Source organism: Gymnogyps californianus, chromosome 5 (genome assembly GCF_018139145.2).
Source record: "Gymnogyps californianus isolate 813 chromosome 5, ASM1813914v2, whole genome shotgun sequence".
Classification (NCBI taxonomy): domain Eukaryota; kingdom Metazoa; phylum Chordata; class Aves; order Accipitriformes; family Cathartidae; genus Gymnogyps; species Gymnogyps californianus.
In genome coordinates this window covers 22,558,808-22,574,507 of record NC_059475.1, presented here as the reverse complement: position 1 = coordinate 22,574,507, position 15,700 = coordinate 22,558,808, and positions in this window count along the sequence as shown.

Sequence of the window (15,700 nt, the reverse complement as noted above, 5' to 3'; positions counted from 1 at the left end):
CTGCAATCTGGCAGAAACCAGATCACCTGAGAAAGAGAAAGAAGCTGTAAGTTAGCTTATCTTCCAAAATTAATAATAATGCCATGGTTTTTAATAGAACAGTTCTAATCACGTTAACTGAGAAATGCTTTGAAAGTGAGTTACTCATCCAAGACACCTACTGAACTGAGAGGCCCAGACATGGCTCTCCACTCAGTATCTCAGATAAGTACCCGAATGTGTTTTGGCTTTGATCCTGAGGCATCCACATGTCTATTAGATCACTGATACACCTTACATAACGCCATTAGTCATCCAGTATGAATACCCAGATCTGCCCCTTCCTTCTTATACCTGGCTGAGCTTACCACAAGTAAAGCTACTGTAGACAACAGAATTATGTTCTGAAAGTTTGGTGACTTTTTTATATGAAACTGAACTCGATTGGTGTCTGAAAGATAGAATTTTGTCTGCCTCATGCTATATTATGTAACTCAGCAAGACCACTGCTCTCACACCACTTGTTAGTCCTTGATCTGATCTGAAGTGTCTAATACATGCCATTCTACATGGGCAGAGCAGCACATACTACTTGATCCTGGTGTAGACTTTATTCAGGCCCCAGTTTTGTAAGGCACTTTAACATGTGCTTAATGAATGTGAGTAGCTCCATTAAAGCAGGAGGAGTGTATCCTCTGTTGATGCAAAGTGCTATAGTTCCCTGGACTCTAAAGGAGATATGGCAATTTATACTGGCTGCAGATTTGCTCTACAGAGAATATTTATACATTGTAAGTTAGTCATCTGTTTAAGTACACTGCTGAGAACTCTCTCTGTAAGGATTACTGGTACTGGAAAGCTGAAAATGTCTGTTCAAATTTGACCCCAATTTTAGCTTTCATAGAGATGCAGCCAAAAGTAATATCAATGTGGTTGCCATGGAAATATGACATTGTATAAAAATAAATACAAGACTTTCACCTCAAACATTTGCTACTGCATCAGACTTAGAAAACAAAATTGTGTAGAAACAACAGAAGTGACTAACCTATTTTTCATTACCTGGCTATGAGAAGTGCAAAGTAAACAACCAGTATAGAGAAGATTCAGTTATGTTTTCTGATTTATTTTGTTTGTTGTGTGAGTAATAAAAATGAGGAAAACTATACATTAAGACTATATACTAGAACTAGAAATGACGTGGGTATAGCTGTGGTTTCTTTAACAATTTGCCACTTAGCAATTCACATGACTTGCTAGAAATCTCAGTTCAGTGTCTATTCAGAAGGTGTCCTTCATAAGAAATACATCCAAGTCATGGTCTAAAGTGATGATGCCCAGGGTGTTTCTGAGATTATTTCATTTATAACCTTTCAATAAAGCATCATTTCAGTACAGTCTTTCAGAGTCCGTTGGGAAAGGACTGCATGCTTTGATTACGTTGCAGATCCAGAATGACATATCAGTCTGCTCAACTCTTTCCTTAAGAGCTGTGTTTAACTTCAGAAATGTTCATTAGGCTTTGGCAACTAAAATTTAGGTTTGTTTTCTTCCCAGCTTCTCTTCATTTCGTCCCACTGAGAACAAGCTGCCCATACCACTGTCCCCATCTGCCTGCATTGCTCCATCCAGCTGCTTGTACTGCTAAATATCTCTGTCTGCACTGAGGTCCCCTGCTGTCCATCACTGATGCAGCCTGGCAACATGCTTGCTTGTATTCTGCTGTTCATAGATCTGTGATGTGCAGCTGTGGCCAGGTGTATTCAGAGCATTACTACTGTCTCGCTTTCTTGGCTGCATCCTGTGGCAGACTTGGTAAAATCTATCCACTGAGCAATAACCCGTTTGCCCCTGAATAGTCCTGTGTTCCTATTATCTGAAGAGTAATTGAATAGCTAGTTGCTCTATACTGTCTGCAGATCCTTATCTTCTACATAACACCCTATGCAATTTTGTGTAATTTCACCATCTCCAGCAGCACCTTCAGAATCTCTTAAACCATGAGCAATGCCTCCTCAGGGTGGTATCTGAGTCATTGCAAAGAAACAGCCAGCACCAAGTACATTTAGAGCAAAATATTTAATACCTTCTCTACTCTTCTAATCCTTTGACTAAGTGCCACCGTAGTGCCATACCCATGACCAAACCATTGCTATTAATCACCAACTCCAATAAATCAGACAGGGTTTACCCCTGCTAAAGAAAAGTTCAAGCATTCTTTTCTTTTTTTCTCTTTCATTGAACATGCCCTGAAAGAAATGAATGACAAAGCCGCCCCCTCAGGTCACCCCTTCACCTCCTGCAGTAGATAATTGTTGCCAACAGGCTACTCATCAAATGCTTTGAATTGCCTAGCTCCTAGGCAGTGGACATTTCAGCAGCTCTCTTGGGAGAGCTAGAAATATTCCCAGTGCTAGGAATATTTCCTCCTACTCATGCTAAATTTGCCTGTGTTCTGTTATTCTAGTTGGGGGTCACACTGAACAATCTTTCTTCTCCCTGCCTACCCCACTCAGATTCTTACGGAGTGAACCCCAGGCATGAACCCCCAGCCATGGTTATTTAATTGACTCTGACAGCTGTGTCCCATATCATCTCTTTTTATCTTGAAAAGGGAAAAGAAATCCCTTTTCTTCCCAGGTCACAATATTTTATACATTTCTGAAGATGAGCAAGATTGCAATACTTTTATTCACATCAGGGAAGACCTTGCGTTATAGATAGTCTCACTGAAATGAACAGAACAACCTCTGAGGTGAGGTAGCACATATAAAATAAAATCATTGACCTGCACAGTAAACTAGTAAAAGGGACCAATACTCGGATGTCCTACAAGCATCTGGGATGCTGTCATTAGTACTGCCAGCCTACCTTTAGCTCACTGTCGGTTTGTAGAGCTGCTGCTATGTCTGCCCAGTTTGCTCCAAATGTCAAGTTTGCTTGCTCTCTCTCCTGTGTGCTCTCTCTCTTTCTGTGTTCCCGCTGCCTTTTAAAGAAACTGCAATGCTGTTTATCTCACTTATCCCTGTCCCTCTGAGCTCCCAGTACCACCCTGGTGCTAACCACAGGTTAGTTCAACTAAACACAGTACAGAACTCTCAAATCCAGGTGGCACCTGGCAATTTATGAGGCTTAACCACAAAATTCATATAAACAAGGTCTTCTTGTGTGAGACTCCTGGGCTCTGAGATAAGTATGCAAACTCTCTCTGAGGAGCACCTGCACTGTTTTTTAATACAAAGTTTTGCATTTGGCTTTCTTCTTTATAGTTTCAGAGCTGGTTTCTTCAATGTTAACTCTCAGAGAGGAGAACCTGGTGTCTGGTCACACCACTGTCCCACATCAAAGCTATTTCATTGAAGGCCAATGGCCCGCTTCCTCAGGTCAACAGCAGCCACGCTTCTGAGGTTTGGGTGAATTGACAACAGGGATCACAAAATGTCCTTTCTTCTGATACTGGTATCTAATTTTCAAGAATATTACCTCTTTGGTGATGTATGTCTGGGGTCTTCAAGGCTCTGGGCAGGGAGGACAAATCAACAATATAAAAGCTAGCTATACACATATTGAGTAACTGATAGATACTACACCAGGTATAGGCCACAGGTGGCCATGGACAGTGGGCAGTAGAGTCTCTTTTCTGGAGAAGCCCAGTCGAACACCCATGCTTATTTTCAACAGAGCAACTGTCTAAAAAACTGACTCAAAGTGGAAAGAAACCGAATTCTGTCACACAACAGCACCCTGAAAGTTTTCAGTCTCCACACATAACATTGTGCAAAAATTCTAGCAATCCATCAAGTCTTTCCAAATGTGAACATAAATTCACACTCCAGAAGTAGGAATTTGCAATAGCAGCATAACTACATAAACACCTACCCAAGCATTTCCCTTTCTCAGGAGACTTTGTGATCCTATAGGACTCAAATCCATTTCCAACTTTAACACTCTTCCGTGACAAGGAGGCTATGAGGGAGGCCACTGTGCTTTCCCTGTGGCTCACAATCTCCCAGTTAATGCAGCTTCTACCTGACAGCATCTTACACAACACTGATGGCAGCCAGAGGGAAAATCAGCAAAAGTTGTAATATTTCACATTTGCTATAGCTAAAAGAGGTGAGAGGATTCACTCTCTATTATCCACTCTGATCTTACAATGCTTCCAATTCTTAGAATCATAGAATCATTTAGGTTGGAAAAGACCCTTAAGATCATTGAGTCCAACACTTAACTTAGCACTGCCAAGTCCACCACTAAACCATGTCCCTAAGCGCCACGTCTACACATCTTTTAAATACCTCCAGGGATGGTGACTCAACCACTTCCCTGGGCAGCCTGTTCCAATGCTTGTCAACGCTTTCAGTGAAGAAATTTTTCCTAATATCCAATCTAAACCTCCCCTGGTGCAACTTGAGGCCATTTCCTCTTGTCCTTTTGCTTGCTACTTGGGAAAAGAGACCAACACCTGCCTCTCTACAACCTCCTTTCAGGTAGTTGTAGAGAGCAATAAGGTCTCCCCTCAGCCTCCTTTTCTCCAGACTAAACAACTCCAGTTCTCTCAGCTGCTCCTCATAAGACTTGTTCTCTAGACCCTTCACCAGCTTCGTTGCCCTTCTTTGGACACACTCCAGCGCCTCAATGTCTTTCTTGTAGTGAGGGGCCCAAAACTGAACACAGTATTCGAGGTGTGGCCTCACCAGTGCTGAGTACAGGGGGACGATCACTTCCCTAGTCCTGCTGGCCACACTAGTTGTGATACAAGCCAGGATGATATTGGCCTTTTTGGCCACCTGGGCACACTGCCGGCTCGTATTCAGCTGGCTGTCAACCAGGTCCTTTTCCACCGGGCAGCTTTCCAGCCACTCGTCCCCAAGCCATTCTTGTAAGATGATGTCTTGGAGAAGTGGTTAGTCCTGAGTCTGTGTGCCACACGAGAGGCCAACAGTTCCTCAGTAAGCAAGTGTAATGATTCACGCCAAAGCAAGTAACGTATGGAGAAAGTAAACAAAGTATGTATGGAGTATGTAATCTGACTCATGCAAAACCCTAATGTGAAATAAATCCCAGTCAGAAACAACTGAATGGGAGTGTCAGGATAAGGTAGAACAGAAATCGTAGAGGTTATTCCAGGCCAAGGCAGTGTGGGACAAGGACGTCATGGCTGAGGCATTATAGACCTCTGAGAACATTAGATGGCTGGGTCCTGAGCCCAGCTCTTCTGCTGTCCCTGTTTTGCCTGGACTTCCTAACAACCTGCCTATTTTTACTATTCACTTCCTAGCATTTGGAGAGACCTTTTCAAAAACGTATCTGATTGGGCTGCAATACCAGATATCAATCAAAATGACTCTCTGCAGTCACATACTAGTTTCCTTCCTTCTCTTGAAATGGCAGACACAGCTCCCTGACAATATGCATTTTTAGTATTGAGGGATTTGGGGCTCTTTGAGAAGTAGTTTAGCAAATCTCTCCCTCTGGGGTGCTTATTCAAACCTTCACCCAGGTAGCTGGCTACCTGCCCCATTCCCCTGGGAGCCCGAGTTCCTGTGCAAATGGTGCTGTGCAAGCAGCAGCTTCGTTATCAAAGGAGCTACCTGAGCATATGTAAGTCTAGTCAAGTGCTTTACTTCCAAAGCACCCAGGAAATCACCTTGAAAAAATATTGTCTTGTAGGGACACGGCAGGCAACTAAAGGTTTTAACTGATCTGCAATTGCTACAGCTTTGGGTATGTTTTATGTCCATATGAGCATAATTGTGCAACAGTTTGAGCTGCACAGATCATGCTGGAAAATGTTTTCCCTGTGCAGCTGGCACCACCGAGTGGAGAAGAGCATTTTTGCATTGGTTTCTATTACAGCATGGGCATTAATACATGACTATGGGCCTAAGCTTCCCATAAACCATACAGATTTCAAAACTGCTCTGAATAAAGACATTTCATTTACACTTGAAATAAAAACTCCAGATAAGTTCCTTGAATTCTCAGTTAAAATAGGCTGGACATCAGTGCTCTGGGTAACTTACAGATTACTAAAAATAGTATTTTTCAGGCATAGAAAACTCTCCATCTAAGGATATCTGTTTTACAAAGCTATGTAATGATAAATTTCCTCATTTTACAGCTAATGAAAGTAACATACAGTTTGTTCACTTGGCAGGAGAAAAAGGATAGCTCTGAAATTCAGCCAGTTGTCCAAGAAAGGGTCCACAAAGTTTTAATTTTTTCATTTATTCTTAATATAACTATTTCTTTATTGTGGTACTTTGGAGCCCTATCTGACGACCCAGCTACCTCTCTTAGCTTCCTGGCAGGTCCTAACAAAAAATGTAAGTATGTTTTGGACAAAAGCAGTGCTTGGAGTGGTGCGTTAGGGTCTGGCATGCGCCTTTGCTCCAGAAGCAGCACCCTGCCTGTGCCTGGGAGCTCAGCACTTAGAGGGAGATAGGCAGTTTAGCGATGGCACCAGCCCCTGGTTTCCAGCTCCCAGGGAATGTGGCACGCGGCCAGAGACACTGAAAATCACGGGAAAACTGTGGCCCCACAACTGCCCCAGATTATATCCCCCCAAATGCTGGGAACAGAAGTGTTTGATTTAAATATGTATTAGTCAGAGATTCTTGCCAAGAAAACTCACTGATGCAAACAACCAAATTCCCTGTGTTCGTTTTTAAGGAAATGAAGCTGTCTTTGTGTTCACACTGTCCCAGTTTTTCACTTCCTTAAAATTGCCCATTAGTCGCAAGCCACTGGGAAAGGCTAACCTCAGCGCCTGCCCTGAGGGAGGTAGGGCACCTTGCTTTAGTTCCTGCAGGAGTCCCTTTGGGTCAGCTGAGGTTGAGACGGAAAGTTATTTCTATTAAGAATTTGTTTTACATTGAGAAATGGCTTTTTTGCGAATCCCAAGCCATTTGCAAAACCCCCCTCAACCAGCTTTCAATGCCTCATTTTTAATAGCACCCACAGTGGAGCTGAGTGAATCCTGATGGTTATTCACAAAAGCAGCAGCAGCAGCGCAGAGTTAAAACTGGTACGGCAGTAAAATTCATTGCTGACACAAAAACTGGTGACGGTTTTATTTATTTTTTATGAAAGGGATGACAGCTTCACTCAGATTTCCGCAGCTTTGGCGAGGCTGCCCACTCCGGGGTATACAGAGATGGACGCCGACTCCTAATAGGGACAAGACCTTCCCGGTCCCGCACGGCGGAGAACCTCCTTGGACCTGCAGCGCTGCCCGGCGGGCCGGGGCCGAGCGCCTGGGCCGGCCGCCCCGCCCCTACCCTGCCGCCGTTCCCCCTCCGCGGCGGCAGGGGGCGCTGCAGCGGATATGGCGCCTCGGTGCTCCCCGCTTGGTCTGGGCGACCGCCGCCCCGGTGCCTCCCGAGGAGAAGGCGGAAGTGGCGCCCGGCGGGGAGCGGCCAGGAGGGCCGCGGGTCGGCGGTGAGTACGGGCGGGTGGGCCGCGGGGGGCGGCCGGGAGGGGCGCTGCCGGGCAGCGGCCGGCCCGCCGGGGCCTGCGGGCGGAGGCTGCGGCGGGGCCTGCCCGCGGCCTGCGGCGCTGCTGCGGCGGGGGTCGCGGCGGGCCTGGCTCGCCGGACTCTGGCAAGCGAGGGGCCGGCCGGGGCTCCGCCGGCGCGGGCCGCCGCAGGCGTGCGGCGAGGCGCGAGGCGCGGAGCGTTTTCCCACCCGGGCCGGGGCTGCTGGCTCGGGAGCGGAGCGCGGTCCTCGCTGCCGGGCGGAGCCACCCGCCTGCCGAGCCTAGGCGGACCGCGGCGCGTAGCTCTATGGCCTTTTCCCGGAGAGCAGGACTCGGCTTCTTGGCTCACGCCTGCGTCGGTCCGGGAACTTGCCGGTGAGGAGGGCCTGCGTTAGAGCAGGGCGGTTACTCGGGCTGAGGCACGCCAGCCTGTGCTGCTCCGAAATTGAAACTGTGCCGCGGTCTGCACGGCGAGCTCAGCAGCTGTAAGCCCAACCGTGCCTGTCAGCGGCAGGGACTCAGAGTTACGCTGGTTTACTCAGTGGGGTGGGAACCTGGCTGGAATGACTTTCCCTTGCCTCTTAACTGTCCGGGGTGTGCTATCGGACAGCTGTAGGAGCATTAGCAACGGGTAGCTTCCGAGTTGTAGTCCGAATTGTTAGTTCCTGTGCAGCCTCGAGTACATCACCTTAAAAGTGGGCTCTGTTTTTCCAGCTGTGAAATGGAGATACTCAATAAGTTCTTCGGGAACATGTTAAAGGTCTGGAAGGATAATTTGCAAGAGAGATTACTGTTTCTAAAACTGATAGCTCTGTGTTCTGGTAGAGACTGGCAGTACTTCATGGTAAATTTATTAACACAAGTAATAAGTTACGAATTCAATAGTACTTTCCATCAGTTTCATCTTAGATAGGTCACACTGAGTCTTTTCATACTTAAATGGAAATCTTAGCTGTAGGTGGGAGGAAAATGTTCTAATTATATGCCTTATACCCAGTAGTTAAACCTAGCTGAAAGTATTTCTCTGTGTTTGCCTCTGACAAGTTCTGCATGCTGCAGAGCTACCTGTGAGCTATGTGGATTTTGTTGTGTCTTAGATACCATTGACAGAATGATTAAGAAAGTATTGATTTGAAGTTTTTGGTGAGGGAGAGGTAGGAAAAGGAACAGGGGGAGGCAAAGTTGCTGGCTGCACTAACAGCTTGTTTAACGTCTCCAGTGCATTTTACCCTGTGTTCACCAACTGTGTTAACACTTGCAAGCAAACTGCTTTGTCTTTCCATAGTACGAAAGGGTCATGAAACTAGTCCCACTAGTATCAGAAGGAAAAAAGGTCACAGAAGTATGCTGATAAAAGCACTTGGATCATTTTCATGGCAGGTATCACTTTCGGCATAATTCTTGTGCATCTTCCACGTTACCTTCACCTTTTCTCAGCAGCTAAAGATTTGTGGAGCTCAGTCAGGCTCCATTGAATGAGAAGTCATCAAGACATAAATGGCTTTTTAAGTTTTGTAGTATTGCATCACTGCAATACTGCTTTCTATTTAAAAAATGTGCTACTATATTTAAAAAGACAATGCACACAATAGATACTTATGCTGATAGAACTTCAGAATGAAAAAATGTCTGAGGGGAACATGCTTTTTCTTTACTTGTTGAACTTTCATGAGTTTAATATGTCAAGAAGAGTAACTTTTGTGTCCCAGTAACACAAATTAGCTAAACAAATATAAAAAAGTTTTAGATCCAGACTGTGAAAACTAACGATAAAAGATTCTGGGTAGAAAGCATGTCAAAAAGAAAATAAAAGTAAACGTAAGGCAGAGTGAAACGGAGAAATGTTTTAGTTGTTTCAGAATATGTGTTTAATTCACTGTTTCTTTTCCCAGGGTCTCAAATAGTTTTACTAATGCCAGATACAAGCTTAATGCTTGTTGAGGTAGATTAATTACTAAATCTAGCCTGCAGATTGCGCCTTGTGGAAATGACGTTTGTTCATAGCCATATTTCTCCCTGCCTCTTTTTGAAGTACTTTCTGTCCTGATGTTTACTTTGTCCCCATTATGGCAGCATCTTAAATTCTCTGCAGATCTACTGAAAGATATAGAAAGGCACAATGCATATCTCAAAGTGTTCTCAGTATGCAAAGGGAGAGTAGAGGCCAAAGAGAGCAGAGTCTCTGACAAAGTAAAGAATTAAATAGTATTGTTCTTCTCACTAACAATGCTTTCCTTGTATTTGTTAATCTGCACAATTCTCAGTGAAATGTCTCTAGAAGTTAATAAATTGAAGAAAGGTTTGGGGGATTTTGGTTTGGGTTGGTTTTTTGATTATGGAAAAATCCATGGAATATTTTGGTGTTAAATACAGTATAGTGCACTTCCACTGCTCACTAAAATTAAATTGGTTTTGACGTACTTAAGTAAGATAAAATAGGAACATAACTGGGACTATGCCACTATCTAATCTCCTGAGTAACACTTAAGCATAAAAATACATATGAGATTACAGCCTGACAGCATTCTCTCCAAGCAAACAGAAATCACCTGGAAAGCTTCAGAAACCCCCAAAGGCTGCTCTGTTCCAGCAGCAGGAGCTCTTGATAGTGTCTAATGAGCTTTTAATATTGTTGTTCAATTGTATTTGCCTCAAACAAAAATTCTTGTTTTAAGTCTTTAGGTTCACGTGTTAAAATGATAAGTATAGTGGTTATCCAAAAGACTTGGAAGTCTTAACAGTTACTGCTATTAGAAAAAAAGTTGATATCTCAACAAAATGTTTGCAACATGTTTGCAGGCTTTTACAAGAAACCAGAATTTGGTTTTTGCAGTTACGAGTTCTGCCCGAACCTCCTATTGCTTTGGCTTGTCTAGCCATTTGATAGCTTTGAAATGAAAGTGTTTTATAGGTATTAATTAAAAGGAGCTTGCATCATTTTATATGTTCTGCCTGGATGAAGCCACAGTGGTGATAGTTACAAACCTCATAATGCAAACACACAGTGCTTATCAGTTGTCAGTAGATCATTGATTAATATGCCTGGGAATAAGCGTTGCAAGTATTGCTTCATAAACAAATTATCCAAAGTCACTCCACTGGTCTGTCAGTCTCATGACCCAGAAATCTATATATACAAAACTGTTCTCAGTGAGGCAGAAGAAGAAAAGAGAAAAATTTGGCCAGTTTTTCCGTCCGTGCGGCATTGAAGGCATTTCCCCTGATGGCTGTGTGCTGGCCAGGCTGCAAGCAGATTAATTATGTTTGTGAACTTGAAGTAAGAAAAGGGATTTGGAATAGTCTTCTGTATTGATTTCCTTATTTATATGGCTGCTCAGTGTGAATTTTCTAGGAAAGGGCATGTGGAAATGAATTGTACTCAATACTTACTGATTAATATTCAAAATTTTCTATTTCATGGTAACTGATACACTCTCTGTACAGTGTTCCTTCACCTTTGCCAAATGCTCAACGGTATCATTTAATATTTCAGTGTAAATAGGATACAATGCCTACTTTTATTTCCTCGCTATTACTCTAACTATAGTGTAATTTTCCAGGCAATCTGAAGATATCTTCTGGTACCAGTAATATTTTTTGATTTAGAGAACTTTCTGAATCAATCCTGTGGCTTTTTGGAGCGTGAAAATCTGTAAAAGTCCTACCTAAACTCCATTATACTATGGGACTTCGCAAATCAGAGTACTGAGTTTTGTTGTGTGTATTAATTTAAAATATGGGTCGTTTTTAATTGTTTTGAAATTGTTTTTGTCAATCATAAGGTACATTATTCTTGCAGGAGTTTGCTCTTGTGCTCTGACTGTGCTATCTCAGATCAACCTAATCACTTTGTAATGCAACTGTGTAAATAGCAACATAGCACAGGTTACTTACTGAAGAAGGGTTTCGTTATGGTTTAATGTTAAAGTTGGAAGAGTAGTATGGGGACTCTCTGTAGTCTTAACTGTGTCTTTTCTGGGGCATGAAGGTTTGATCCTTAGGGCATTCCAGATTTCTGCAGCACAAATAATGATCAAACAAATTCTGTCCATTACCATTTGGCCTGGAAAGCACCTTCCTTTCTGTTGTCAAACAATACAGCTGTTGCCTTGGAGAGAGAAATCAACCTTTTCTGGCCCAAGGACTTTGGGTACCTTGTGTGTGCAAGCTAAAACCCATTATGTATCTACTCAGCAAGTCTGATAGGACTTCCTAGCTCTAGAAAAGGGCATTTCAGGTGCGTTACCAAACATAGTTTTAAAGCTTTCTCTGCCTGAGAAACTTCACACTAGCAAAACCAAGAATTACCACGTAATGATCCAGTTTAATTTCAGTTGTTCCTCGATCTGAAGGCTGGATGTTGTCCAAACAAAAAAGGTCATAGAGCAGGCTACCAAAGTGTTTAATGTATTAAACTACCAACGTCAAAAAATGGATAAATTCTAAAGGCTGTTGTGTAGACAAGGTATTATAAATTAATATTTGCATATTGTTGTACTTGTATTTGACTCAGTTTTGTTCAGCACAGAGGAAGAATAACAACTATTATCAATAGGAAGAAAAACTGATGTGGTTTTGGGGGGATATTTGTTACGTTTTACTTCACTGGTAATCTGTTTGGTAATCAAAAAGGAAGGGTAGCAATTTGATGTGAATTTTGGAATATATACTGGTTTGGGTTTTAAAATCCATAGTCTTCTAGCCTGAAAATTTTTTAAATTCCCCAGGGGAGGAACATGCAAAACTGCTGCAGTAGGCCCACAAATTGTCTGCTCCACCTTCATCAGGGGAAAGACCTGTCATCAGCATTCAAAGTATACTCTTCTCTAATTGGTTTTGCACTAGCACTGCTTTGTTCAAGAAGATTGAATCTATGTTCCTATTCTTGGAGGGTAAAATAAGTGCCACAAGAAACAGAACTAATTCCTACTACAGTAGTTACAACTTGTAGAGGAATTGTTTTAAACTGTGGTAGAGTAATCAGGCCTCAGTTAATGGTCTGTGTAACAGCAGTGTGGATTTTGATTTGGAAAATTGTGCCTTGCCCCACACCTATAAATACGTGTGGAGGAAGCAGGATTTTCCTTACAGATAAGATGAAATAGATAAGAGTAGTAGTAGGAATCCTATCTTATATAAAACATGAACAAAATTAAACATCTGGCTCTTAATCACCTCGTTTAAGTTGCCTCTTTGTGCCTGAATTTCCCTATTTAAAAAGAGGAGCCAATGATACTTGCACTTCTTTTTTTATGAACCCCTTGGTCATATGCAGACGAAAAGCTCCATGTGGGAGTGGAGTATATCACTGAACAAGGGGATTTTTGTGTGAGACTGGGATGTTGACTGGTTGCAGTGACTCATTCATTAGAATGACTCTGGTATAGGGTTTTTGTTTCTGTAAACTGAATGTACGTACCTGCTATGTCTGTAGAAACAATTTAAATGGGCAAAGAGACACCACTTGCACAGCACTTAAATCTACAAAGTGTTCAACTATCGAGATTATACTGAGTCCCATCCTGTTTTCTTCCTTATAAGAATGATATTTAAATTGTATGTTTTTTTCCTAGGAACAGCCCAAGGGAAGAGTCGTGCACTTCTTTGCAATTAACATGACAGCTGAATTTGGGTGAAGCTATTGTATTTTCCTCCTTGCAACTTCCTGAATTCCTTTGTGACATTGCTAAAGGGATATATGTTCCTCTTCCCTTTCTCAGTCTCACTAAATATACCCTTCTGGCTTAGAATAATGTGAATTTTTCAGTCCTAGGCTGGCCTGTGGATTCTAATATCCTGCATACCAACATTCCAACTCCATTGGCCCAACTTAGTTCCTGTGATTTTTCGTGAAATATGGCCTGTGGGCTAATCATCCTCTGCAGCAGCTGTTAAATAAAAGTTATGTTAGTTTAACAATGGAAACAATTTTTTTTGCTCCAGAAAAAGGAGACCTACCGATGGCATTCTAAAAAATCTTTCTGTCACAGAGCATCTTTCTAAGCATTGATTCTTCTGCTTCCATTCTAAGTCATTGGGGGAGCTACTCAGTTCCATGGGGTTAAATTGATCATTGTTGGACTATGCCTGAAGCAACTGCTGAGAATTTACTTGGTGTTTAGTTTGTATTGCTGTTGTGTTCAGGAGCCTTGATTATAAAGCCTGTATAGGGATAATACATGGGGGCAGAGAGCAGGTATAGAAGTAAACGTCACTCCTTGGATGCAGTCCCAGACAGCTCTACTATAGAGTTATTTCTGCATAAAGTGAGCATTGCTGACCAGTTCAGTAGAACTCTAAACTGTCAAACTGTGCTTTGAGATTCTGTACCTTAACGGTATTTTGGAAATGTCAGGAACGCTACTGTCATGGTTTAACCCCAGCTGGCAACTAAGCACCACACAGCAGCTCGCTCACTCCCTGCACACCTCCCCCCCCCCCCCCCCCCCCCCCCCCCCCGCTGCGGGATGGGAGAGAGAATCAGAAAAGTGAGAAAACTCATGGGTTGAGATAAAGACAGTTTAAGAAGTAAAGCAAAAGCCGCGCACGCAAGCACAGCAAAACAAGGAATTCATTCACTACTTCCCATCAGCAGGCAGGTGTTTAGCCATCTCCAGGAAAGCAGGGCTCCATCACGGGTAATAGTTACTTGGGAAGACAAACAGCATAACTCCAAATGTCCCCCCCTTCCTTCTTCTTCCCCCAGCTTTATATGCTGAGCATGATGTCATACAGTATGGAATATCCCTTTGGTCAGTTGGGGTCAGCTGTCCCAGCTGTGTGCCCTCCCAACTTTTTGTGCGCCCCCAGCCTACTTGTTGGCGGGGTGGTATGAGGAGCAGAGAAGGCCTTGACTCTGTGTAAGCACTGCTCAGCAATAAGGAAAACACCCCTGTATTATCAATACTGTTTCCAGCACAAATCCAAAACATAGCCCCATACTAGCTTGTATGAAGAAAATTAACTCTATGCCAGCCAAAACCAGCAGAGCTACACTTCAGATACTTCTCATACCTCTGCATACCTCCATGAAATGGAAAGTCACATATTTACACAACAGAATAAAAGTTCTGTTTTGATTCTAAATGTAACTGACCTAAATATGGTAAGTTTGCCTGTTTGGTTTTGTTTGGTAGATCTGCCTTTTTTTTTTGGTCTGGATAACTGGAAAAAAATTAGCTTGTACACTGTTAGCATGGGCAGTATTACTGATTTTTTATCATGTAGGTGGCCTAAAGCACATTTCTGTAATGTTGCATGTGTTCAAAATGTATTTCCAGTAAATGCTAGTTGAGGCTTTGTGTGATCAGTATTTCTGTTGATGTTATTGTCAGATGTCATATAATAAGTACCCAAATAAAACTACCTGTATGTCCTCCTCCTATCCATGAACATTTTGTTAAAATGAGTTGGGATGATCAAATTCTGATAAAGGCAGGAAAAAGTTCAGTTTTGTGAGCTTGTGGTCAAGGTAACCCTATTCATTCTGCATCCCTCACCGCCCCTAGAGTCTGCAGTAGTGATGCAGATCAACAATCCTTACAGTTCAGCTCTTGATTAATCCTTAGATTTCCATCCCTAATATGCTTTAAATGATACAATGGTATTACAGTGAATGCAGTAGGTGACCTTTGCCTATACTGCTGTGCAAAAGAAGATCAAATCTGTGTTTAGTGGCCTTGTTTCGCGTGCCTGGCTCTGTAACCCTCAGCCTACTCATACTGCCTTGCAGCTGGTGATAACCTCTGTGTTTCAAAGAAGTGTCATTTATAGAAAACTAACCACAATAGGATTCTGAGAAAATGGTTATAACCATTAAAAAATCGAGGGAGAGGAAAATTTCTTGGACTTTTAGATTTTATATTTGTTGTTTAGACCTTTAAAGAAAGTTCCCTCATTCAATGTAGAAACATTGGCAATCTGTTTGGGGATACCAGCATTTTTTTAATTTCATACCTTTGAGTTCAACCTGCTTTGTGAACAGTATTTTAAAAGCAGGCTTTACTATGCCATTCAGCGCTCTTCAGGGAAATACGACTTTTAACTTCTGTTCTTGCAGTCATGTCCCTTGTGCTCCCTGCCAGCTAGACTGGAAGAGGGAAAGCAGAACAAGAACTCTGTTTGAGTACTAGTAGTTTGTAGATAGCTTTTGAGCTGTGAAAGTATTAGCCTTATCTCATGTGTAGCTTCTTACTCAATTTCAAGTCCTATTGGCAGTTTTAAAATGTTATCAGCAGTGCTG